Raw genomic sequence first — 27,055 nt, 5'->3', positions numbered from 1 at the left:
CTTTCTTCTTTTATATTGCATTATGATGTTTCTATATAAGAGCTTCTGCATAAAAATCTGTGAATATGTTAGGATACACTTTTTTTCTTATACACATGTCTGGCATCCTGTTCTAGCAATTATGATGTTATAAAACTGACTTGAGACATTGTAGTTATTCTAATTCACATTTACTGTCATTGCATGGTTGCCAAAAGTATCCCCATATCTTAACTTTGAAGCCTCATAGTCTGACGAACACAGGCATTTCTGAGGCACCAGAGAGCAGGGCAGTGAGTAATGACATGTCCACCCTCCCCTGGTCATGGGGCACATTGAATCAGGCAGCTACTACAGAATCCTGAAAGAGCCCCACAGTGATCTCTGTCAGTATACCTGGGTATTGAGAAAGGGCTGGACATGTCATTACTCACCACCTCCATTCTCCAGCACCTTGGAAATGTCTGTATTGGAGGAATGGCATGGAGCAGCTTCAAATGTAAGATTTTAGAAAGTAGCACCAAGAAACATCATAGGTACATTTCTGCAATTTTGATGTCTCCTGATGCAGGATAAATTTGTTTTTTAAAATAATAATAATAATAATAATAATAATAATAATATGAATTTATTTTCCATTTCTAGGTGCCCAACCATTCCCGCTATGTTAAGTAGCATATTCTTGGACAATATTAGTATGAGAAATCCTCAGTGCATCATACCAATGTACAGGAGATCACAAAATCCAGCTAAAGTGTCATTGCAAAATAAAGAAATCTTCCTTTAGCTGTGTTAGCTAAACATCTGAGGGATGATTTGGGGAGTGTGTTGGGTTGTTTTCTTGCAAGCAGTGATAATAACCCAGATCTTACAGCTGTGTTACCTCAAGAATAAGTAGGCCATCAGTGTGGCAAGTTCAAAGCCTTTACTTCAAATCTGCTAAATACAGTTTACGATCTGCAAAGCATACAAAGTCTGAACCTAGTTAGTAGCAAAATGGCCTGGAGGAATGCATATATTAACTGACTATGGCAGTTCGTGGCTTTAAAAAGTAGCATGCTGGCCATCAACTTGTGGCTGAAATAGTAACTTTATAAGATACATAACTTTATAAGATACAATGTGTGTCCTCTGAAAGAAAGACAGAAACCAACACCCAAAGGAAGATGCAAAACCTTTCTGTAGAGTCTGCAGCTAGCTGGAATTTGCCTCAGGGGAGAAAAATTCCAGAGGACAAGCCAGGGATAAATTGAATAAATAATCCTACTAACAAAAGTGGCTAGATGTCACTGTCACAGAACATTAAAAATGAAGGGTTAAATTGTAAGGCCTACTAATTGATACTCCAGTCAACAAGGTTCTAATGTTTCTGAATACTTTTCTGCTAAGTCATTTCTAATTTATAGTAACCTGGCCTAAAGTGAAACTATCACATGGTTTTCTGGGGCTGAGAGTGTGTGGCTCACTCAAGGTCACCCTGTGGGCTTCCATGGCTGAGCATGGATCTGAATGCTAATCTTCAGAGTCATAATCTAATGCTCAAACTACTACATCATGTTGGCTCTCTAATGTCATTCCCTGCATATGTTTTCTTGGTATCATTCATTCTGATCATGTTGGCACAAAAATTCCAATTGTCCTTGGCAACTGAGTTGACTTGGAAAGGGTTCTCTGTAAGCTGAAAGTCTGAAAGCCACTGGTCTTAGATGTCTATACACACAGGTTCATGGGCAATAGACATTGCAGATTCTGAGCCACCTGTTTAATTGTTTAAGAGAAACCCAACAACGTAGTGTTTAAAATCCTTTATTAATAGAGCCAGCATGGTATTGTGATTTTAGCACTGGACTGCAAATCATGGAGACCAGGGTTTGAATCTCCACCTGGCAATGTATTTCCACTTGGTGACCTTAGGCAAGTCACACTCTTCACTCTCAGAGGGAGGCAAAGGGAAACCCTGTCTGAACAAAACTTGTCAAGAAAAGCGTGTAATAAGTTCACCATACAGTTGCCATAAGTCAGAAATGACTTGAGGGCACACAAAAACAACAACAACAATTAATATAATGCATCATTTCAATAGCTCTTCTCAATGCACAAACTCCATTACATTCATTACTGCATTCATTCCCAAACTAACCATATGAGGTTTGTGGCTGAGAGCCATACTAGAATTTACAACTGCTGGCCAGCTTGTTTGTAAATGAATCTGCTCCTGTCACATATAAAACAAAGGTGGGGGAGAAAGAGATATTTGACTTGTAAAACAAAAAAAGAGATGTACAGAGGAGAAGTAAAGCAAATGTTTCCTATTGTGCTGTTCCCTCCTTGCCTCAGGAGCTCCACTACTGGAAGGAAACTTGGCTGGAAGCAAGCTGTGGAGCAACTGCGGATATGAGAAGAAGTGCATGACAACCCTTTTTCAATTTGAGGAAAACACAGATCTTCAGATCCCGCTTATACTTGCTTGGAGTAGTACCATATTTACACAAACAGGACTTTTAGGGTAACATTTAATGTGGTGTTTTGGAAATCAGCCTTAGTGAAAGCCAAAATATTTTCAAGGAGCTGAAATTGTCTTGGAAAATGAAATGGGCTTAGAAAAAGAAATTTCAGAGAAACTGTCACAATTTAATGCAAAGAGAAAAACTCTGCAGACTGGTCACTGTATCATCCAATAGAGGGAGTCATGATCACATGTACTGAGTCTGTGTTACTTATCATCGCTAAACATTCAAATAAGCATCCAGTAAGAATCACATTAAACAACTCTTTCATGATTTCAATTGCCATTAGAACAACAGTAAACAGTTCTGCTTTATAATCATCTTTTTTTTAAAAAAAAATGCATTAAAAAACAAACTACACTCCTAAATCAAAAAGGTAACAACATTTTCTGTCTGTTTTTTTGTGGAGCCAGATGCAATTGTCAGATTTGTGAACTAATGTGTGTTCAATATGTGGTAACCATTGTATGCAACTGAGACAACTGCCATCATAATAAGTTCTTTTCACTTGTCCAGGGGTGTAGCTACATTGGGAGCAAAATGAGGGCATTGCCCCCAAGAAAGATTTCTACCCTCCCCAATTAAAGTTCCCTTCAGTCCCCAAATTTCTCACAGTGCAGACCTTGAAACACTGATAATCATTCACACCTAGATTACATATTAGTTGTGTTTACATTCCCTGGGTAACTTTGCCTGTCCTTTTTCTTTGGACACCTAAAAAGCTCAACTGAAATTTTAAGTTGCTGCAATGTTAGACAAGTAGCCAATAAAGAAAAATTTCATTGGGTAGCAGAATTTGTTTGTAGGGGGCAGCAGTTTCATTTTGCCTGCCTTCCCTTTTCACAGCTACATCCCTGTCGCTTTTGTTCAGGGCTGTAACAACACTGGGTAAATAATGCAGTTTCACACCACTTTAACTTCCATGGCTCAATGCTATGGAATTCTGGGAAATGTAGTTTTGTGAAACATTTAGCATTCTCGGTCAGAGAGTTCTGGTACCTCAACAAACTACAAATCCCAGGATTCCATAGCATTGGAAGTGATGTCAAACTGGATTATTCCTGCAGTGTGGATGCTGCCCCGGCTATCCATACTCACAAGGCATGCACACTCTTGTATGGTATACTTTTTACATTGAAAAGAAAAACAACCTAAGATTCAGTTCCTAGTATCTCCAGGTAAGGCTGGAAAACCTCTGGTCTAAAAGCTTAGAGAGTCACTGCCAGTTACTGTACATGATACTGAGCTAAAGGGACCAATCAGTATATGACAGTGTCATACTCATGCACATATACACATCGATAAATTATATTGCACAAGGACATCTGGATGAAAGCAAAGGTTATTTTTGCACTGATTCCTCAATGGGCACAGTTGTTTGTGTGCCTGGAGAACCTGGGGGGCAGGTAGGAAAGGGGGGAAACACAAGCAAAGGGAAATTTCAACAGATCCCACATTTACAGTGGTCAATAAGGAATTTCACAATCCAAACGAAAGAATAGCATTGGTGTAGCTTCACAAACAAAAGAGTTATGTCAGAATCTTCCAAACTGAAAGAGAAATTGAGAAGGTGGACACTGGGCAAGAACCCTATTGGTATGTATGTATGTATTTATTTTTAAAACCACTTTTCAATTCTCCTCCCAAGTTGTTTCAAACTAGCCCAAAACAAGCATGTTAGGGGTTTTAAATCACCAACTTTAACTTTGCCTCAAAATCAGGTATAGGGTTGCAACCGCCAGTCCTAGATGGGGTCACGCTCTCCACAAAGGACTGTGTTCGCAGTCTGGGGGTGCTCCTAGACCCGTCACTTCACATGAGAAATCAGGTGAATGTGACAATCAGGAGCGCCTGTTATCAGCTTCAGCTGATACGCCAGCTACATCCTTTCCTGGAAGTAAAGGACCTAGAAACTGTTGTACATTCACTGGTAACTTCACGACTTGATTTCTGTAAGGCGCTCTACATGGGGCTACCCTTGTGCCTAGTCCGGAAACTTCAACTAGTGCAAAATATGGCAGCCAGGCTGGTCGCTGGAAAAACTAGGAGTGACCGAATAACACCCATCTTAAAATCTCTTCACTGGCTGCCTATTACTTTCTGGGCACAGTACAAGGTGTTGCTTATAATCTTTAAAGCCCTACATGTCTTGGGTCCAACCTATTTGAGGGATCGCCTACTTCCATATAATCCACCCCGCACCCTCAGGTCCTCTGGGAGGAATCTATTGCAGCCTTTAAAAACCAGACTAACTGCTACCTCCCAGAGGGCCTTCTCTGTAATTGCTCCCAAACTATGGAATAGTCTGCCAGACGAGATCCGTCAAATTGCCAGCTTAGACAGCTTTAAAAAAGCTGTCAAGACGGATCTCTTTTGACAGGCCTTTCCTGAATAAAAGTGCCCGGCCACAGAATGACTGCCCCCCACATCATGTATCAGCCCACTGCTCTGTCCTCGCTGTATTTTATTGTGTTTTTAACAGATGTTTTAATTGTAACTTGTTTAATCCTGTTTTAAGGGGGGGAATTTGGGATATACATTTGTAAATGTGGATTTTAACGTGTTGTAAGCCGCTTTGATTGTCCTGTCACAGAAAAGCAGGATATAAATAAAAGTTTTATTATTTATTATTATTTATTTGTTCTTACGTCCATGCTTGCATTTTGTTTTTGTGTCCCTTATTGCCATACCTCTTTTTAAAAAAACATTGATCAAGATACTACATCAACCAAGTGAAGTGTTACACTCTGTCCACACAGTTTCATGTCCTCTCTGCAGCCCAGCAGCTTTCAAGCTCTTGAGATCCACTGCTGCTGCGGTATACCAATGGGATGGGGTGCAAGAGTGGAAGCCAAAAGTCCAACATTGAAGATGCACCTGGTCTGGTCTCCAGGAGGAAGAATAAAAAGAGTGAGCCCCAAAATAAATTTACCCTCCTTATCCTTCCCCCAGAGTCAGAACAGCTGCATACCCTCCAAAGTTCCTGGTAGGAAGAGTCCCAATTAATCATCTGCCCCACTTTTTCATCTGCTTTCAAAATGTCCCACTTCCCCTCTCCTCCTCATCCTCCTCATTCCACTTTCCTCCACTTACTTCAGTTACAGCAAACTGAATTCAACATGCAAAAGTACTTTGTGTTCAATTAATGGAGTGGGGGGGAGACTGAGGAGAGAAACGGACAGGCCAAATGAATTGGCTACCAGCTGCTTTGGAGGAATGCCAATTAAATGACTTCTTCCAAAGTGGCTGAAAGTTGCACTGAAGCCATGCTCCGGTCCTTAAGTCCAGAGCAAAATGGAGCTGGGATAATCTGATTCCTGGTGGTACTGGTCAGTCCCTGTGCTTACAGCCCATCTTGGGAGCAGGCCATGTCAACAGTGGGGTTCTGACCCACTTCCAGCAGGAGTGGACTCTGGCTCAGAGTAAACTGGGAACAATCCTTCCCAGTAAACTCAAGTAAATGCAGACTGCTGCAGCCACTCCTAAATTCTGTGCCCTTCCTAATTCAATATCGCATTACATTGTAATAGCACTATTATTCCACTTTAACTGTTATGACTGCCTCCTGTGGAATTCTGGGGTTTGTAGTTTAGTCAAGAGCTCTCTGGCTGAGAATTCTGAATGCCCAAATTACAAATCCTGGAATGTCACAGTGTCACTATAAGAGTGTGGTGTGATATAGTCCACTAAATTTTGCCATCTTAATTATACCCTGATGTTGCTTGGCCACACATGTCCCAGCTTCTATCTCTGAAATATTGGCGGGTATGCAGCTGCATTTTCATCACTGGAATTGCCTCCTTTTCCATCTCTCCCCACTAGTAGCAGCCACTGCCATCTCTATCAAGGCTTGAAAGCTGCTGAGGCAAGGTTTTCAATGATGCACAAAGAACTGCAGACTGGGTCCCTATGCTCAGTCCAATAACAAACATACATGTGCATTAGCTGCACTTACAGCCTTATCGCATGACAAAAGAAAGCTGAGATACAGCAAGAGAGAAGTGGTGTTCTCCTTGCCTCTGAATGTTGTCAAAGCACTTCCATTCTCTTCCTGAGGGAGTCAGTTGTAAAAAGATATGCTTTTGTCATGCTGGAAAAATCCATTTGGCAAATGGCATACTTTTATGACCATCACCTTCTGGAAGGAGAACGGAAGTGCTATGACAGCATGCAGAGAGGCAAGGAGAATGTTCTGATTAAGTTCTAATGTATTTGTGTTATATATTTATATTTATTAAGTATTCTGTTGTGCATTTTTGAAACCACGGCCATCTGTTGCTAGAACAAACCTCTATTTTAGAAGAGGAGACTTGATCTTATGAAGATATTAGAAATCTCTGGATAATGTCCATACACAAACACACACAGACACATCTGGCTGGGATCTGAAGAAGAAACTATAGCTAATGATGGAGATATTCCACTTGGAGCACTAGGGATACGTTGCCCACCTAAATGGCTACCACCAGTAGCTTAAATTTATTTTACATTTTTTTCAAATTGGAAAAAAAGATGTCCTGTAGCCAGGGTGCTATATTTTATATCCTAAACACCTATGTATGTGAGAAACACGTACATGAGTAAGAACACTGAACAGACCCCACTTTCAAACTTCTCTACACAAAAGTGCATATTCCATTGATCTTTATATTTAACTATCAGGAGGTAACCTTCAATGTCTTGAAAGATCTCTTCACCAAACAAAAAGATTCTCAATATACACTTCAAAGGTTCCTGTCAGATACCAGACAACTGAGTGGAAGAAATAAGTTTTGTTTTGTTTTATTTGGTATCATTGTGCCAAGTTTTATTAGGCAATGTACCATTTCAAAGGCAAACCAGGGACAGGGATGGTTTTTTTTTTTTTTTTCACACTGTACTGATCCCCTGAGCACACCAGATGGGAATGATGAGGACAGGGAACATGCTGTTTTCATACCACTGGGAACATAAGTTACATGTTGGTTTTGCGGTATTTGGAAATTCATTATGAGCATGATCGGCTTCTGTTTCATAGTTTGGGCAGACAGTCTGACTGTAAGGCCCTTAGGGAGAGGTGTGGTCTTGAATAAGTGCAAATCATATTTCTTTGCTTCAGTGGGAGTCTCTGTCACATAAACCCAAATTGAAATTACAAGAAGGGGCAAACAATCAACACTGTCTCCCCTTATATACCACAATCCCAATCTAGATCACACACACACACAGGCTTACAAGTACACACTATACACATTGTTGAGTGTTGGTGAACTAAATATCCTGGTGAAAGGAATATTTGTGGAAGAAATATCCTGGTGATGGTAATATTAGCAAAAATAATATCCTAACATCTGCATTAATGGATTTAACAGTAGCTAATTTTCATTACCCAAGGCTAGGATGTGGATCAGAGGAAGGCCCAAATCCTATTGGTAATCTCAACTAGAGTAGACCAATACATAATTGGTGGCTCATCACTCAGTAATTGATTCAGTGGATCTCCTCTCATTGGGCCTACCAATAGGATTCAGTCCCTATTAATGGTAATTTGCATTTGAGAAGCTGTAACCTGGGAAAGGGTTGAGTTGACTTTCTGCTCAGAATCTTAGGGCCCTGGAATATATTGTTCCATTGAAAGGCTCTGTAAACAGTTCTGCCTCATTTTTGTATATAATGAAATACAGTGACTAAATTGCAGTGCAGCTGTTACACTGAGCCTTTGAAAAGCAACTTTTAATATGTGCCTTCTTTTTTTGACACAGATTTACCAGAGGGAAGTAACTCCCATACTGTTTCTATGTGTGAAGGGAAGTGGGTCTTAACCTAGCACAGTGGGGCTGGGATCATTGATTAAGAACTCTAGCTCTGAAAGCAATATAAACAGTCATTAACAGCCAAGTCAGCAGTCTTGCTACATCAGCAAACCATTGCTTAGGATAGGGCATTCTGACTGCTACACCAAACTGGCATCATCAAACACAATGCCATTCCAGCATTAGACCAATGCAAACGTTTACATCAGGGTGCTCAAATAAGCGGAATCTTTTAAACCTCACAAATCACAAGGTCCTAAGCCATGAAATGAGGCCAAATTGGAAAGGAGAGCAAAATGTATTGGAAATCAGTTCACTAATAGAAAAGGCTGTGAAAAGGTGACCTTCTCAAGGTGAGTATTTCTGCTGGATGCTACCAATAAAAATTACAAACTAGAACTATTACAGAAGCTGGAGGGAAAAAATGGTGAAAGGAAAAGAAAATGACAGGAAATGCATGCAGAAAAACAATAAAATGCCAAAACAAAAACAGAAAATTGGTGAAGAGTACTCACTAATATCCCCATTATTATTTAACATAAATTCTGTGCCAACCTTTCCTGCCCAGAGGTCTTGCAGTCTTCATTAGATGGACAAAGATAGGCAGTGAGGTCAAGAAGTAAGCAATCTGACATTAAGATAGTTCTTCTGGGTCAGAAGAAAGGAAATCTGAGTATCAATGATGTTAGGAAATTCTAGGAAAGTTGAAGATGGCAAAGTCTCTAGAAAAGGTATGAATGACTTGCATATTAAATGTGCGTATGTATCTTCAAGTTTCTTGTTGACTTATGGTGACCCCATGAATTCCATAAGGTTTTCTTAGGCAGCGAATACTCAGAGATGTTTTTCCCAGTTTCTTCCTCTGAAATGCTACTGGCTCCATATCCACAAATTCTGCATCCATGGATTCAACCATTCAAAAATATTCACACATGCAAAAATTCCAAAAAGCAAACTTGATTTTGCCATTTTATATAAGGGACACCATTTTACTATTCCTCTGTATATAATCTGACCTGAGCGTCCATGGATTTTGGTATCAATGGTGTGTCCTGGAACCAAACCCAGAACATACCAAGGTCCCACTATGCAGACAACAGCACCTAGTATTTGTTGCTAGTCTCCATTCAAGTACTAACCAGGACTGATCCTGCTTAGCTACCAAGATCAGATGAATGGACAGATAAAATGAAGCCCAGTTCCTCCCTAATCTAAATAAAATGTTCATCTGACACCCCCCCTCCCAACTGTTATGAACAATCATGTGTCTTTAGAAGCAGATCTTAAATTTTAATAACAAATATGGGCTAGATTGTGAATCCCACCAGTGGCAATGAATTGCTCACATATCAAAGGGTCACTAAATCTTCTGCAGAAGATACTCCATACTTTAAAGAGGTCTCCAAAGTGCTAAGCTTATTTGGGAGAATTCAAAAAATCACTGACACAGATGCCACAAACCTCCACTGAAGAACTGGGCCTCTGGCAGGATTTTTCAAATCAGAAGCTTGACTTTTTGAAGGTCCAGTCTTTGTCCATAACACGACTTGTTAAGGAAATGTTCCTCTGTGATAGTGGGAAATGGTGTGGTACAGTGGTTTGAACATTGGACTACAACTCTGGAGACCAGGATTTGATTCCCCACTTGGCCATGGAACCCACAGGGTGACCTTCGGCAAATCACATGCTTTCAGCCTCAGGGGAAGGCAATGGAAAACCAAACAAATCTTGTCAAGAAAACCCCACGATACCTTCGCCTTAGGGTTACTATAAGTCAGAAGCTACTTGAAGGTACAAGTGGGAAATGAAAGTGGAGAGTTAATATTTCAGGGTGGCAGTGAAAACACCTAAAGCCTAAATGGCCCAGCACCTTGATATTTAAAGGAATACCTTGCATTAAATACATCTGCCCAAGGGCAAAAGGATGTTGAATGGAGTCCCTCCTTCATGTTCCACCAATAAAGACAATACATTGTGTGGAGATCTGAAAAGGGGTCTTCTTTATTGTGATACCACTCTCTTACAGGCCCAGCTCATGCCAACAATGGCTTTGTTTCAGCACTAAGTTAAAACATGGCTTTTTAAAATTAAAGCCCTTGGGGTCTAATTATTTTATCTAGTTTCTACATGTACATGGTTTTAACTGTTTTCATTTGTTGCAATTTGTTGCCTAGTTAATATGTTTTAATACTATAAACTACATTCTACTGTTTTCCATTTTAAATTGTTTTAAACTGTTTAAAGCAATTTTGTTATATACTACCCTTTGGATATATTTAAATTATTAAAGGAATTTCAAAGCTAAGGCCATGGCCGGCACTTAGCTTCCTTCTTTGCTTGTGGCTCTAAGCCTGCTCACTTGGCCCCTTTGAGGCATGAAGCTGAGATATATGAAGTCTGAGTCTTCAGTATTGACTTGTACATGCCTTTGGCCAAATGATGCTGTCAACTAGTGGTTGCAGCATCCAGCTGTGCTGTGGCCTTGGTTTGAAATATCTCTGATGATCCACCGGAGGAGTCCTGAGTGTGATGTTAACATTGCCCATGTTTGTCTGAGGTTTCTAGCCAGCCTAAATGATTGAAGAGATCCTTTCCTTCAAATTTAAAATATTTTAGTAGTGCCTTCTCTTCTCTATGCAGTACTGTGAGATAGGCTGGAGGAAGAAGCACATGTGCACCAAAACACTGCCTCCATTCTGAGAACACCAAAAAAGGATTTAGCAATTGCCACAGAATTGGGTACAGAGGGCTGAAGAAGATAAAAAACACCACTGGATATATCAAGTACCACAGGGAGACAATATCAGCAGCTAGACAGAAGGCAGTGTGCTGTAGTGGTTTGAATGTTGGACCAGAACTCTGGAGACCATAGTTCAATTCCCAGCTCTGCCATGAAACCTACTGGCTAACCTTGGGCAAGTCACATGCTTTTAGTCTCAAGGTAAAGAAATGGCTTCCTCTGAAGAAATCTTGCCAAGAAACCCCTATGATAGCTCTTCATTAGGGTCATCATAAGTCAGAAATGACTAGAAGGCACACAACAACAAAGGTAGGAGGACAATTAATAATAATAATAATTTGTTTTATTTATATACCGCTATTCCAAAGATCATAGCGGTGAACAGCAAGTAAGCTAATTAGCAAGTAAGCTAATTTGCCCCCAACAGTCTGGGGACTCATTTTAGCGACCTCAGAAGGATGCAAGCCTGAGTCAAGCTTGGGCCCTTTTGCTGGTCTTGAACTCGCAACCTTGTGGTTTTGAGTGAATGGCTGCAGTACAGGCATTTAACCACTGCACCACCAGGGCTCCAAGACAAACTCTACTTATGCCAGTGGCAGAGGATGCATGGATATTCTCTTCTTGTGATAACGTTTCTCCTAGCTTCTTTGATCTTCCTCTTGCAGATGCTTAAGCTAGCAGTGCCTATATTTCTATTTTAGGAAGGGAGGTTGGTGTCAGAGGGCATAAAAAAGCAATAGTGTGTTGCTTTAAAGGTACTGTTTCTCTGGAGTAACCAGCCCTAAGTATTTATCTTGTTTAGAGAACAAAAGTATCAGTAAGAGATAGAACAACAGCCCTTTTCTTATCATGTATGTTGGAATGGTTATAGTTGACATTTTTATTCATAAGGGGAAAAGAGCTAGAGACACTTGATCTCCATATTTTCCTCCTTGGGTGAAAAGCAGTCATGACAGGGGTAAGATGGAAAAAACCTATGTATCTACTCAGCCTTGTCTGCAGTACTTCAGTTCTGAGCTCCTCATTTTAAGAAGGATATAGACAAGATGGAACAGTTTCAGGGAAGGCTAACAAGGATAATAGCAGGTATGGAGAGCAAAATATAGAAGGAAGGGTTGGGGGAACTGGGCTTGTTCAGCTTGGTGAGGAGAAGACAAAAGGGTGACATGATTGCACTCTTCAAGTATCTAAAGGACTGTCACAGAGAGGAGAGTGTAGGCTTATTTCTCTGTTGCCCCAGAGGGTTACAGGGGGGTGGAGTTCTACTGAACATTAAAGAAACGTCTTAACAATAAGAGCAATTCAGTAATGGAACCAACTGCCTAGAGAGTTGGTGAGGTTTCTTTCTCTGAAAATCTCCAGAAGGAGGCTGGCCAGCTACTTGCTGGGGATACTCTAGCTGAAGTTCCTGCATTGAAGGGGAGGTTGGATTCAATGACCCATGAGGCCCCTTCCAACACTATGAGCCTTATCACAGTAGGCGAATCTCACTCAGAAATGGGATTTTAGAGGTAGAAAAAACCCGCAAATGTGGGATGATTTTCAGATACATTTCTGCCAAACAGAAATAATGTGAAAATAAAGCGAACGGAAAATGGATAAAAATTACACCTTTTACTTTCAGGAACTTCCCAAAATTAAAAAGGTGTCATTTTTGTCCATTTTCCATTCACTTTAGTACCACGTTATTTCTGTTTGGAAGAAACATCATCTGAAAAACCTCCCGTATTTGCAGGTTTTTTCTGCTTTTAAATCCTATTTCTGAGTGGAATTTGCCTAGTGTGATAAGGTCCTATGATTTGATGCAACAGCACAGAATTGAACAACACCTCCAAACTTTACAGCCTCATTCATTAGTGGCTAATTTAGGACAGGCTTTACCTAATTGGAAGAAGGGAAGCAGCAATATAGTGATGTTCTTTTTCCTTCTTTTTTTTTTTTTTTACTATTTTATCACAGTCTTTCGCTGCAGATTTTCTGTCAGTGGCTGCTGAAAGCAATCTCTCTCTCTCTCTCTCTCTCTCTCACACACACACACACACAGAGTAACAGCCAGCTGATGGACACTGAGAAAGGGTCAACTGGTACTGTCACAACCTACATCACAAGCAACAGTATTTATTTACTTACTTCCTATCCCGTCTTTCTCTCAACATGGGATCCAATGTAACACTTGTTGTTGCTGCTGCTGTGTGCCTACTAGTCATTTCCTACTTATGGGGACCCTAAGGTGGGGTTTTCTTGGCAAGATTTGTTCAGAGATGGTTTGCTATTTCCTTTCCCTGAGGCTGAGAGCATGTGATTTGCCCAGTACAACTTTTTAAAAGTGCAATATAATTAGAAAGGTTTCAGTACAAAAATTAAAACACAAATAAATCAAATTTCTATTTTAAAAGAAAACATTAGCTAAAATGCAACTTAAAAGTAGCTTTTAAAAACACGTAATAAAGCAGAAACAACACCTCAACATTAAAAGCTCAGTCTGACATATCATATTAAAAGCCAAAAGCCTCCTTGAGTTTTTTAACTTTTTTTTAAAAGGGCCTTTACCTGCCAGCAGAAAGACAGAAGAGAAGGGAAACAACCAGACCTCCCATGGAAGGGTGTTCTACTGCCTAGGATCAGCCAAAGAGAAGGTTCTCTCCTGCCTCTTCACCAGACATGCCTGTAATGGATTGAGAGAAAGCTATCCATTGTCGATCTTAAAAATAACTAAATAGTATCTGAATTAAAAATTATGCTGTTTTTTGCAGCAGTCACATTTCATATATCTACATTAATGTTTGGTTCTGCCACTAATGATTTACTCTTGAGCAGTGTTCTCAAATGGAAGGCTCTAACAAAGACAAGTTACACAAAATGAGCCAGATGTATGATTGCTGATGTACATAGATTCAAGACAGTCACTGCAGTATTCACAGATATAGCTGTGTTAGTCTGTAGAATCAGTATGTAGAAAGATCTTGTAGCACCTTTGAGACTAAGGTCCAAAACACACTACAGAAATAATCCAGTTTGAGAGTATTTTAACTGCCCTGGCTCAATGCTAGGGAATTCTGGGAATTGTAGCTTTGTGAGACATTTTGCCTTCACTGTCAGAGTTCTGGTGTCACCACAAACTGCACTTCCCAGGATTCTTCAATACTGAGCCAGGAAAGTAAAAGCGGTCTCGAACTGGATTATTTCTGCAGTGTGATTTGGACCTAACTGAAAGACAGAAGTTGGCAGCTTTCATAGACTAAAGTCTACTTCCTCAGATGCATATGATGATGCATATGGTGATGCTATATGCATCTGAGGAGGAAGACTTTAGTCTACTCATGCTGCCAACGTCTTACTTTCAGTTAGACTCAAACGTACTACAAGATCTCTCTACAAACAGTGTCTGTAGTATTGAGAGAGAGAGAGAGAGAGAGAGAGAGAGATGTTTTAAGAGTCAGATTTATTTCCATTAGTCATTTATTTGTTTCTTTTATATTCTGTGTTGCTTTTGAGGAGTTCTCAAGGCACCATATGCAGCTGTCCTCCCATTTTTATCCACAGAATGCTGTAAAGCAAGTTAGGATGAAAGACAATGACTGGTCCAAGATCACCCACTGAGCATCATGGCTGAGTGGAGATTCAAAAATGGGTCTCCCTAGTGCAAGGCTTCATGAAGATTAGACCTTCTTTCTATATTTACTGGTGAGCCTAACTTGTTTTCCATTTTTCAATATAAGAGAAATGAGGGGAAGGACTCACACCAATTTCATCCCATTTCACTTATCTTATAAGCAATCTTGTCCTTTGGGAGGAAAAAATGTGGGGATGGATTATATCATCCCATTTTCCCAGCAACATTACTTAGACATTTTTCTCTTTTCTGTGTAACCCTCACATACTGCAAATGTGTTTGGCTTCAATCCAAAGCTATTTCAGCCTTGCGGGAGGAGGGGAAGAGAATGGGAAAGAGTCTTCATTCTTCTAAAGCACTGCCTAGATTGTTTCCAGTCTACATATAACTCTTTCTAAAGATGGGAACATGTTCTTGGGTTTGTTTGTTGGTGAGAAGCGGCAAGATTAAAGAACAGCGTGCCTTCAGCTGCATACTTTAAAGTAAAACAGCCATGCTTTTCAATAACCTCTTTTAAGGTGTAGTACATCCAGTTCTCTAAATGCCCAAGGCTGTGTTTATCTGTAAGTATCTTGGGGAAGATTGCTGCGTCTCTTAATCTGTTTTCCTGTTTCCTTACCTCAGGGCTTGTAAGCTACATAAACCATCGAACTCGAAGGCCATTCTGACTCCCCATGGAGAGGTATCCTCCTAGTTCTGTTCTTAAGCAATTCACTATTCGTGTGAGAAAATCATTAAAGATACTTCAAAAATAAATAAATACCTACATAAAGAGAGAGATTTTTTCCAAAGGGGGTGGTGGAGGAATCCGGCACCACAAGATATGTAAGAATTAACCAGTCCTCCCATTAAAGAACAATGGTGGGTATTATTTAATTTACAGGGCAAATTTACTGATCTTTTGCTTTTGCATTTGTAAGAGGACAGCCAAGAAAGAGGCAGGGACAGTAATGAGCAATGGTCAGCATTTGCAACATTTTGTTTCTGGATGTAAATGTTCTGATCAATGTATAATGAGAATGCTAAAATATCCATAGCCTTCCTCCTCTTGTTCATGGACGGAGTTTGGTGACTGCAAGAATACCACTCTCTCCCACTTCCATCCTAGGGGGAATTGCACTGTGTGTGTGTAATGTCAATTTGTTCTGCTCTGAGTGGCCAGACTCTAAACCTGCGAAGCAGAAGTAATCAGTGTTTGGACAGAAGCAGCAATGTTAGAATTTGCTAATGGAGAACAGTACCTATTTGTGCTGGGTTTTCTGGGAGGTAGAAACTGTTACAGTGTGTTGGAGGAATCATAATCATCGTCATTTTTATTTCTATTCCTTTCCCCCCAAATCAGGAAAGGTAGCTTACAATTTAAAATAGAGAGTATAGCTAAAATTATAAAATAGTCAACATTACAGTAAAACTGAACTATACACAATATTTAATAATGATTATTATTATTATTATTATTATTATTATTATTATTATTTATATGCCACATCTCCTGCAGGATAAAGGTGGCTTACAATATCAAATATTAAAACAATTTTTAAAATACACCTAGAAAGTATAAGGCACAATTTTTAAAAAATGTTCATTAAAAACAATACAGCACCTGTAAAAAATAATTTTTGATGTTGTTGTTTGTTGTTGTGTGTCTTCAAGTCATTTCTGATTTATGGTGACCCTAAAATGACTCTGTCATGGGGTTTTCTTGGCAGGGTTTGTTCAGATGGGGTTTGCCATTGCCATCCTGTAAGGCTGAGAGTGTGTGACTTGGCCAAGGTCACCCAGTGGGTTTACATGGCCAAGCTGGGTTCAGACCTTCAGTTCTAAAAGCCTGTCAGAATGTTTTATTTGAAAGCCTTTGCCTGCTGACAGAAGTACAGTGAGGAAGGACATTCTAGTTTCCCTCAGAAGGATGCTCCAAATCCTAGGATATCCAGTCAATAACATAGCCCTATCTCACATGCTCATATGCCCACCTGTGAAGGTGGTGGGACTGAGAAGGGGGCCTCTCTTGGGGATCTCCAGCCTGGTTGGCTGATCCAGAGAGATATAGTTTGCCTGACAGTCTCCATTTATAGCACATAACTAGAAATCTTGTTTCACCAATGCAACTTAGGCCTCAAACAGACGGCCCAAAATGGCCATTGACGGGCTGATTCTACCCTGGCTTGTGAGGAGAGATGAACTTCCAATCTGTTTTGCAGCTAATTGTGGATTCCCTCCCCACTGTCTTGCCTTCTAGCCCAGTGCAAAACTGAACCATGCATGAATGACACAAAGATAGATGCTGATGTTGTTTACAACACTTGCTGATGTTGCTATGCATTTTTGCAAATGAAATTTAAACACATGGAAGGGAAGCAATTTGTTTCAGCTACAGGTAATTAGTATTGAAAAGGAGATGCATCTATTTGCAGGCTTCCTTTAAAAAAGAGCTCTTAAAATCCCATAGATGTGTGGACACATGAGAGCTTTTGTCTACCACAACAGCAGAGCTTCATGCCCGAACTTGGTGAGGCAATTTTCTTTCTCATCCCCACTGAATTTACTGTCATGAGCAAGATGGGAAATTGGGTCTGGCAAGAGACTCTGGCACAGGACTCACAAGATGAAAAGGAGCAAAGGCATAATTAAAAGCAAATTAAAGATAAAACATTGCAAATGCATGATGAAAAGAAGGGCATGCAAAGGCCTGCAAAAAGGAATACAGGTGTTCTCTGACTCCCTCCCACCCCAAACACTCCTTCCTGGATTAATAAATTTGGGAAGGAGTGTCTGAAGCAGCACTAATCACAGGGTTTACATCTTCTAGATGAGATTTTCATCACCCATTGATAAATTCATGTGTGCAAAATCGCAGATGGGTAACTCCACTGGTTTGAGTGGTGGAACGCACTGACACTTTTGAATCCAGATGCTCAGCCTCAAATAATGTTTCCAGTCAAGGTGATTGTTGTGAGTGTTGGCTAAGGAAGGGTGGGGATTTCACTTCAGTGGGTTTTCAATAAGAATTTGCAAAATCTTACAATTTCTTCATATTCAGATGGAAAATTGAGTTGAAGATAGAATAGAATTTGAAGAGTGGAGAAACTGAAACTGGCACATTGTCCATTCAGTCGCAGGTCTTTGAGGGCTGAATTCTTAGGTGTGGGGGTTATACCCCCTCGTATTCAAATCTGTTGGTACAATCTCAGAGTTGCCATATCTTTTTTTTTGCCTGAGAGGCTCCTCTTTAGCATATATATGGCAGGAAGATACAACAGATCCTTGACTTTGTTCAGTGCAGATGGTTGAGAATATTTTTCAGCTTGTTTTTGAAGAATTTACAAAAATGAGCAAGTTTCATCACATTCAGAGGAAGAAGAAAATCTTGAGATTTTAAAAATTAAAATTAAAAAAGTGAAATGGAATCCCATCCCTACCCCACACCCTATGTCTCTAAGTTTTGGGGGTCCTGAATTAGCATACCTTATCCTCTCAGTCCAAAAGGCGAAATCTCCTGGTGACTGCTGCTCAAAATTGTTCAACCTTATTAGTATAAAGCCCTGTTTAGAGGTTCAAGTCTTAATTAAATTTAATTATCAAATGACAGAGGGAAAAATCAGGACACTGGCTGCTGCCACACTGCAGAATTAATGCAGTTTGACACCGTTTTAACTGTCATGGCTACATCTTCTGGAACCCTGAGAGCTGTAGTTTGTTGTAGCATCAGAGCTCTCTGGCAGAGAAGACTGAATGTCTCTAAAATGTAAACATCCCAGAATTCCATAGCAATAAGCTATAACAGTTAAAGTGGGGTCAAACTGCATCTATTCTGCACTATAGATACAGTTGCTATCTCTACATTCTGACTATTGCAAGCTTTGTCCAAAGTAGGAGAAGTATGCTTTCTGGAGTACAACTCCCAGTTGCCATAGGGGCTTACCACAAGATTTAGAACACAGGTTTCCCATGATTCACCCGCAACTCATGAAGGATGATAAAAAAAGGGATAGTGAAGGCAAAGGTATCATGCTCATCCAGATGCTCTTTCTCTCTCTCTCTCTCTCACACACACACACACGTTAATAAAACTCTAAAGTAAAATGACAGAACAAAGCTTGATAAACAAAAAATGATAAGAGAAAAGAGAATCATCAGCATCCAGTAATGCTTTGGTCAAGGCTATCATTGTCTCATTGGTGCAGGCATCACACTGGCTAGGGTCCCTTAGTGCTAAAGGAACAAAGTGTAACTGGATTCTTCTTCTTCTTCTCAGTCACTTCCTGAATCTCCCTAATCCTTCTTGCTGGCTAGAAGATCACTGAACATGTTTTGCAGTTGAACATATTCAGAATATGCCTCTGCTCCTGTCTCAGTGATTGCTGAACATGGGCAGTAACTACAAACAGAATCATAGAATCAGAGTTGGAAGAGACCACAAGGGCCACCCAGTCCAACTCTCTGCCATGCAGGAACTTTCAATCAAAGCATACCTGACAGATGGCCATCCAGCCTCTGTTTAAAGACCTCCAAAGAAGGAGACTCCATCGTACTCTGAGGGAGTGTGTTCCACTGTCAAACAGCCCTTACTGTCAGGAAGTTCCTCCTAATGTTGAGGTGCAATCTCTTTTCCTGTAGCTTGCATCCATTGTTCCTGGTCCTAGTCTCTAGAGCAGCAGAAAACAATCTTGCTCCCTCCTCAATAAGGAATCCCTTTAAGTATTTAAACAGGACCATCATATCACCTCTTAACCTTCTCTTCTCCAGGCAAACTTTCCCAGCTCCTTAAGTCATTCCTCATAGGGCATGGTCTCCAAACCCTTCACCATTTTAGTCGCTCTCCTTTGGACATGCTCCAGTTTCTCAACATCCTTGTTGAATTGTGGTGCCCAGAACTGGACACAGTATTTCAGGTGGGCCCTGACCAAAGCAGAATAGAGTGGCACTTTTACTTCCCTTGATCTAGACACTATACTTCTATTGATGTAGCCTAAAATCGCATTGGCCTTTTTAGCTGCTGTGTCACACTGTTGACTCATGTTCAGTTTGTGGTCTACTTGGACTCCCAGATCTCTTTCACACGTAGTCTCATTCAGCCAGGTGTTGCCCATCTTATAATAATAATAATAATAATAATTATTATTATTATTATTATTTGTATACCGCCCTATGGAAACCAATCCGGGCGCTTGACAACAGTAAAATATAAAATACAACAATTAAAAACACTTTATCCCTCCCCCCTTAAGACAGTATTAAACAGTATAACATATTAAAAACACAATATCAAAGCATAAAAACAACAATTAAAAACTAAAACCCCTGATATCCCTCTGTTGATCCTCAACCATCACTAAGATGGGGCCATGGGAGGAATGAGGGAATCAGGGAACCTGGGCCGGGATGGTTAATCTGGAAAGGCCTGCCGGAAGAGATCCGTCTTGACAGCTTTTTTAAAGCTGTCTAATGATGTTATCTGACAGATCTCATCTGGCAGGTCGTTCCAGAGTTTGGGGGCGACAGCAGAGAATGCCCTCTGGGAGGTCGCCGCAAGCCTAGATTTTAGAGGCTGCAGTAAGTTCTTCCCAGAGGACCGGAGAGCGCGGGGAGGATTGTACGGGAGGAGGCGGTCCCTGAGATAGCTTGGACCCAAGCCATTTAGGGCTTTAAAGGTGATAACCAACACCTTGTACTGGGCCCAGAAGTTGATAGGCAGCCAGTGGAGGGACCTCAAAACCGGAGTAATGTGGTCCCTCCTAGATGTTCCTGAGACAAGCCTGGCTGCCATGTTTTGAACCAGCTGTAATTTCCGAGTCAAGCACAGGGGTAGCCCCATGTAGAGCGCATTACAGAAGTCAAGACGTGAGGTTACCAGCGCGTGCACAACCGTCTCGAGATCCCTTACTTCCAGAAAAGGGCGCAGCTGGCGTATCAGCCAAAGCTGATAACAGGCACTCCTGACCGTCGCATTTACCTGATTTGTCATCAGGAGCGACAAGTCAAGGAGCACCCCCAGACTGTGAACACAGTCACTGGAGGAGAGTGTGACCCCATCCAGGGCTGGAGGTTGCAACCCAATTCTTGGTTTCGGGGCCACTACCATGAGCACCTCCGTCTTGTCTGGATTCAGTTTCAATCTGTTTTTCCTCATCCAGCCCATTTCCGCCTGAAGACATTCATTGAGAGAAGAGATGCCATCAGAATTCGAGGCCGACGAACGAGATACGGAGAAATAGATTTGGGTGTCATCAGCGTACTGATAACACCCAGCACCATGACTCCGTATTATTTCACCCAGCAGCTTCATATAGATGTTAAATAACATTGGGGACAAAATAGCCCCCTGAGGAACCCCACAAGTGAGGTACCTCTTACTGGAGCTACAGTCCCCGAGTAGCACCCTCTGAGACCTGCCCGAGAGGAAGGACCGGAACCACTGCAAAGCAGTGCCCCCGATACCTAACCCCCTCAGGTGGTCTAAGAGGATGCCGTGATCTATAGTATCGAAAGCCACTGAGAGGTCTAAGAGCACCAACAGGGTCACACTCCCCCTGTCAATGCTCAGACGCAGATCATCGGTCAAGGCAACCATGGCAGTCTCAACCCCAAAGCCTGTCCTAAAGCCAGTTTGAAATGGGTCTAGATAATCGGTTTCATCCAAGACATCTTGGAGCTGAAGGGCAACCGCCCTCTCGATCACCTTGCTCAGAAATGGCAGCAATGACACCGGCCTATAATTTCTCATATCCAGGGGGTCTAGGGAAGGTTTTTTCAGGAGTGGCCTAACCACCGCTTCCTTTAAACAAGATGGAATATGTCCTTCCCTGAAGGATGCACCGATGATATCCGTAAGGAATCTCATCAATGCATCCCCCCCCCTGGGCGGCCAGCCATGATGGGCAAGGGTCGAGAGGGCAAGTTGTCTTCCTCACCTTACCAAGCAGCTTGTCCACGTTATATCTGTGCATTTCATTTTTCCGCTCTAAGTGCAATACCTTACATTTCTCTGTGTTGAAATTCATTTTGTTAGCTTTGGCCCAGCTAACAAAGCAGCAGAAAATTAGCTTGCTCCCTCCTCAATATGACATCCCTTCAAATATTTAAACAGGGCTATCATATCACCCCTTAACCACCTCTTCTCCAGGTTAAAGATCCCCAATTCCCTAGGTCTCTTCTCATAGGTCATGGTTTCCAGACCCTTCATTACTGGTGTCCCTCAAGGAGCCATTTTGTCCCCCATGTTATTTAACATTTACATGAAACTGCTGGGAGAGATCATCCGGAGATACGGGGGGTGGTGTTATCAATACGCTGATGACACTCAAATATGCTTCTCTGTGTCTCCAACTGATGCAGTGACTAGGGATGGCATCTCTCCTCTAAAAGCCTGCTTGGAGTCAGTAATGGGCTGGATGAGGGAAAACAAACTCAGTCTGAATCCAGAGAAAACGGAAGTACTAGTGATAGGCTCCCCAGGCCCAGGTAGTGAAATTTGTCCACCTGTCCTGAATGGGGTCACGCTCCCCCTGAAGGACTCAATTCGCAGCTTGGGAGTGCTTCTGGACTCGTCGCTCCAATTGACATCTCAAGTGGATGCGACGGTCAGAAGCGCCTGTTATCAGCTTCGGCTGATACGCCAGCTGCGACCCTACCTGGGCCGGGGGGACCTTGAAACTGTGGTACATGCTCTGGTAACCTCTCGATTGGATTTCTGTAATGCGCTCTACATGGGGCAACCCTTGTACCATACCCAGAAGCTTTAATTGGTGCAGAATATGGCCGCGAGATTGGTCGCTGGTTGTTCCAGGGCGGACCACATAACACCCATCCTGCAAGATCTCCATTGGCTGCCTATTCGCTTCCGGGCGCAATACAAGGTGTTGGTAATTACCTATAAAGCCCTAAATGGCTTGGGCCCAGGTTACTTGGAGGACCGCCTCTCCCCATACAATCCGCCCCGCACACTCAGGTCAGCCGGGAAGAATCTACTAAGGGTTCCGACCGCGACATATGTGTCAACCTGGCAAAGAGCCTTCTCTATCTCGGCCCCAAAAATTTGGAATACCCTTCTCGATGAGCTCCGCTCCACCACCTCCCTGGATCTCTTTAAAAAGAGACTTAAGACCTTCTTTTTTCACCAAGCTTTCCCCCATGTGCCCTGATATTATATGGTTCCCCCCCCCCCCCCCCCCCATTATGTATCTGCATCATTGACATCAACTCAGCTGGCTTTGATTTGGCTATATAGCTTTTTAAATTGTAATTGGTAATTTGTTTTATTGTTCTATTTTACTGTATGTACATATTGTATTTTTAACGTGTATTATTGTATTCTCTGTATTTTTATGCACCGCTTTGATCAATGTGGAAAAGCGGTATATAAATAAATTATTTATTATTTATTATTATTATTATTTTATTTGCCCTCCTTTGGACATCCTCCAGTTTCTCAACATCCTTTTTGAATTGTGGTAACAGTCCCTCAGTTCAGTGACCAAATGTAGACAGAACAAGAGAGGCAAGGTGTTAGGAAGCACGGCTCTCTCCACTTTCCATAAATGAATATATTGAGGTCTTCTTCTGCTCCACAGGGCCCAGAATTTTCTTAGGATCTTACTTCTCCTGAAAAGCCTACTCACTAAGCCTACTCATAGACAATCTTGACAACAGAGATATTCATTCCTCTATTACCTTTTCTATTTTTCGCAACAGTGGCAAAGCAGTGGAGAGTCAACAAGAGAGGAAGTCAGTGGGAGGTGGACTGGATGACAGGCTCACTTACTTCATTGTGGTGAATCCATACTGGGCATTACAAGAGATGGTCCAGCTTTTATTAGAGTGACCCAAGGTTCTAAATTAGGTTTAATGCCTTGGATAGTTCACATAAAACTGGAAGTGTCTTCCATGGACATTCACTACGGATTCACTTCCTTGAGGCAATGGTGCCACTCACCATTAGTCATCATTTTGCATTAACAGAGGTGTGTGTTAATGCAATGTTGCTTTAATGACAGGTTAATGGCGGGATCGGTAATACGATTTGAAAGCCTTTCAAGCCATTGCAGTCATGCATGGCATAAGTACAGGGGAATGATCCTGTCCCTATCGCATCCCCATGTGGAAATCTCCTTAGTCTCTCTGACAATGCAGAGCTGAAAATGAATTGATGACTGTGCTGCTATCAGTTAGGGATGTAAATCTTCCTTATTTTGTTTTCATATGCAAGAAAAAAGAAACTCAAAAGTTCCCTCCTCATTTTGAACAAGCAGAAGTATTTCTGTGCAGTCTAAAATTTTTATTTTTTTTGCATTTTAGAATTTGTTGTGAAAAATCATTTTGTGCAAAAAAAACCCTGTATTTTATGCAAAATACTCATTTCTGTGCAAAAGCACTGAATTTGCATGAAATATTTTTGGTTGGTCAAAAGAGCTGCCGCCAGATTGCTAAATGGGGATGGCTACAGTGATCACACAGCTCCCTTGTGGTACCAGCTCCACTGGCTGCCAGTCTATTTCCAGGCACAATTTAAAGTGCTGGTCCCAACACAACTGAAGTCCATGTTATTTGAAGAACCATATTGTCCCTTAAGAATCAGCCTGTGCTCTAAGATCTGCTGGGGAGACCCTTCTCTCTGTCCCACCACCCTCACAGGTGCATCTGGTGGAAACACGAGAGAGGGCCTTCTCCATGGCTGCTCTCATTCTCTGCAACTCTCTTCCCAGAGAAGTTAGACTGGCACCTTCCCTATTATTTTTTCACGGAGAAGCAAATACCTTTCTATTCTGACAGACATTTGATGAATGATTATATAAGACCCACCTTACACAATGCACTGGGATATTACTAATTGTTATGCTGGGGTGTGTGTATGTGTGTGTGTGTGAGAGAGAGTGTGTTAAAGATGTATGTTTTAAACTGATTTTTTTAATATAGTTTAATTGTGCTTTTTTCATCTTGTGGATTTTGAACAGTGGTGTTTTTCTATTGTTGTAAAACAGTCCCAGTCTGGGGAAAAGACAGACTAGAAATAATAACAACAACAACTATCTTTCTTGCTGAATCTGCCAAAAAGTAGAGCCACACATTCTAATAATGTTTTAAAATTAATTAACTGATTAAAACACAGAATTTACTTCAGTGTTAGATGGGACACCTAGTGAATTAAGGCTCGCTAGTGGTTTAGCGGGTGTGTGTGTGTGTGAGTAGGTATATAGATAGGCATCAATAGCAGCAGAAGCTATATGATTGATGCTGCATTTGGGCATTGTGAAGATTTTAAAATACCTGGAGGCTGCAGTTGCCTGCCCCTAAATAAGAATTAAGCCAGGAGGAATAAACTGGCAAGTAGGCCCAAGATGAACCCGCAGGCACCAGCATTTGTAGGGCTTCACAGTCTATCCAAATGTTGTTGTTGATACCGAGGTCAAAACAGGTGCTAGTGAAAAAATCTGATGAAAGAGGCTATAAAGCATAGTAATATATTGAGCCTTATTGATATTACTATCAGCATACATCAGGGATAAGGCCCTTGAGGTCAGGGAAAGGGAACCAAACGCATCTTCAAGGGATTTTCAAAAGCTGGAAGATAGCAGACTAATGATCCAATTCAGTTAAGCAATTACTCTGCAAGGTCAAAAGAGTTTAGAGTATGTGCATGGAGTGAGCCTCCCAAACTTCACCATGTTACCCAACAGTTCTTTGTTACAACAGTTTTTCAGCCAATGTCAACAAATGTCATCTGAAAACTAAATTGAACAAATCCACAGGGATTATGGTGAACTTTGAGATGTTACAAGTCACTGCTCAAGGTAAAGCCTTTTCTTTACTCCTACTTGTTTTTCTGAACTAATATAAGCTGCACAAGAGAATAACAATGCTGTTAAAGTGAAGACAGATGCTCATCAGAGATAGGGTGAGGTTTCATTTTTGTTTGGGTCAAAAATTTATCAAAATCAGCAAATTTACTCATAAAATGGATGAGAAAAATTTGAGATTAAAATTAAAAAAATGACAATATTTTTATCACTCCCTAATTTGCATTTCATGTGAATAGCTATGTGTATCTTGATATATGCCAATATGGTGAAGATGAAAGGATACTCATTCTGGAAAACCATTTTTGGATGTAGTGCTGGTCAAGAGTGCTGAGAATATCAGCCAAAAAAGAAACAGGTGGGTCCTTGAACAGATCAAGCCTAAAATCTTCCTGGAAGCCAAAACGATCAACCTGAGGCTGATGTTATTTGGACACTTTATGAGAAGGCATGAATCATTAGAAAAGACAATAATGTGATGAAAGGTGGAGGGAAGTAGAAAGAGAGAAGGACTGCACACCAGATGAATAGACTCTATTATGGAGGTCAGGGTTATGAATTTACAAGGCCTAAGCAGAGCAATGGTGAGGACAGGCAGTCATGGGGATCGTTCAGACATTGTTTTTTTAGTGTGATGATACAAATAATCTCACTCACACATTATGGATTTGTTATTCACACTATGGAGCTGCATCTATGTGAGTTCTGTTGCTCACACATGTCAGCACTTGAATAAAGATGGAATTGGTGGTACTAATGTATTAGAAACATGTTCAAATGATGTAAAGTTTTGTCCTGGTTTACCCTGGGTCTATTAGCATCAGTTATTCACACTGCTGACAATGTGAATCTTTAAAAAAAAATTCCAGGAAAAAAACCTGATATTGAGTATCTCAAGGTAAGTGGGGATTTTGGCAGCCTCATCCAAATTTAATCAGATGCATTCAAAATGCATCTGAATAACAAAGATTTAACCCAGATTTAACCCAGATTTATTTTCACCATCTGAATAACTCCTTGGAAAAGTCTCATCCACAGGGTCACCATGAATCAGGATCAACTCAAGAGCAGTTAATAACAACAACAAAGAAGAACATTCTGGCATGTTGGACTTTAACCTAGAAGGTCTGGATTCTGCCTCTAAATCTTCCATTGGCCCTTTGTGTTGTTGAGAACTTCATTGTTACTTCCTTCTGAATTTGTTAGAAGCTGTAGCGAGGATGTTGGAATGAATGTCTAATATGCAGATTTAGTATGTTAGTATAGTATAATTTGATTTTTAATGGGTAGAAAGAAGAATGGATGAGAGTACAGATTATGAGGGATAAGTATGTAGATAAAGTAAGTGTATGTAGAGAAAGAAGAGTGGCTATAAGTAAGAAGAAGGTAGGTATAGGTGAAACTAAAATGAAAGTAAGGAAAGAGAGTAGGATTAGAATAGAATAGCGAGAAGGATATGGCAAAGGGTAAAGATAGACTGAGAAAGAAGAGGGGGAAGAGTAATGAAAGAAGGATAAAAGGAAAGGAATAACTGGATGAGTGGGAGAAAGAGAGTAGGAAAAGAAAGAAAGGATAGTTATTGTAGTCTTCTTTTATATATATTTAGTATAAGTTAGTAGTAACTATTTCGT

This window comes from Sceloporus occidentalis, unplaced genomic scaffold (assembly GCF_023333645.1).
Source record: "Sceloporus occidentalis isolate IW3139 unplaced genomic scaffold, rSceOcc1.0.p SCAF_6, whole genome shotgun sequence".
NCBI classification, from domain to species: Eukaryota; Metazoa; Chordata; class Lepidosauria; order Squamata; family Phrynosomatidae; genus Sceloporus; species Sceloporus occidentalis.
Note: the sequence above shows the minus strand (reverse complement) of the source record.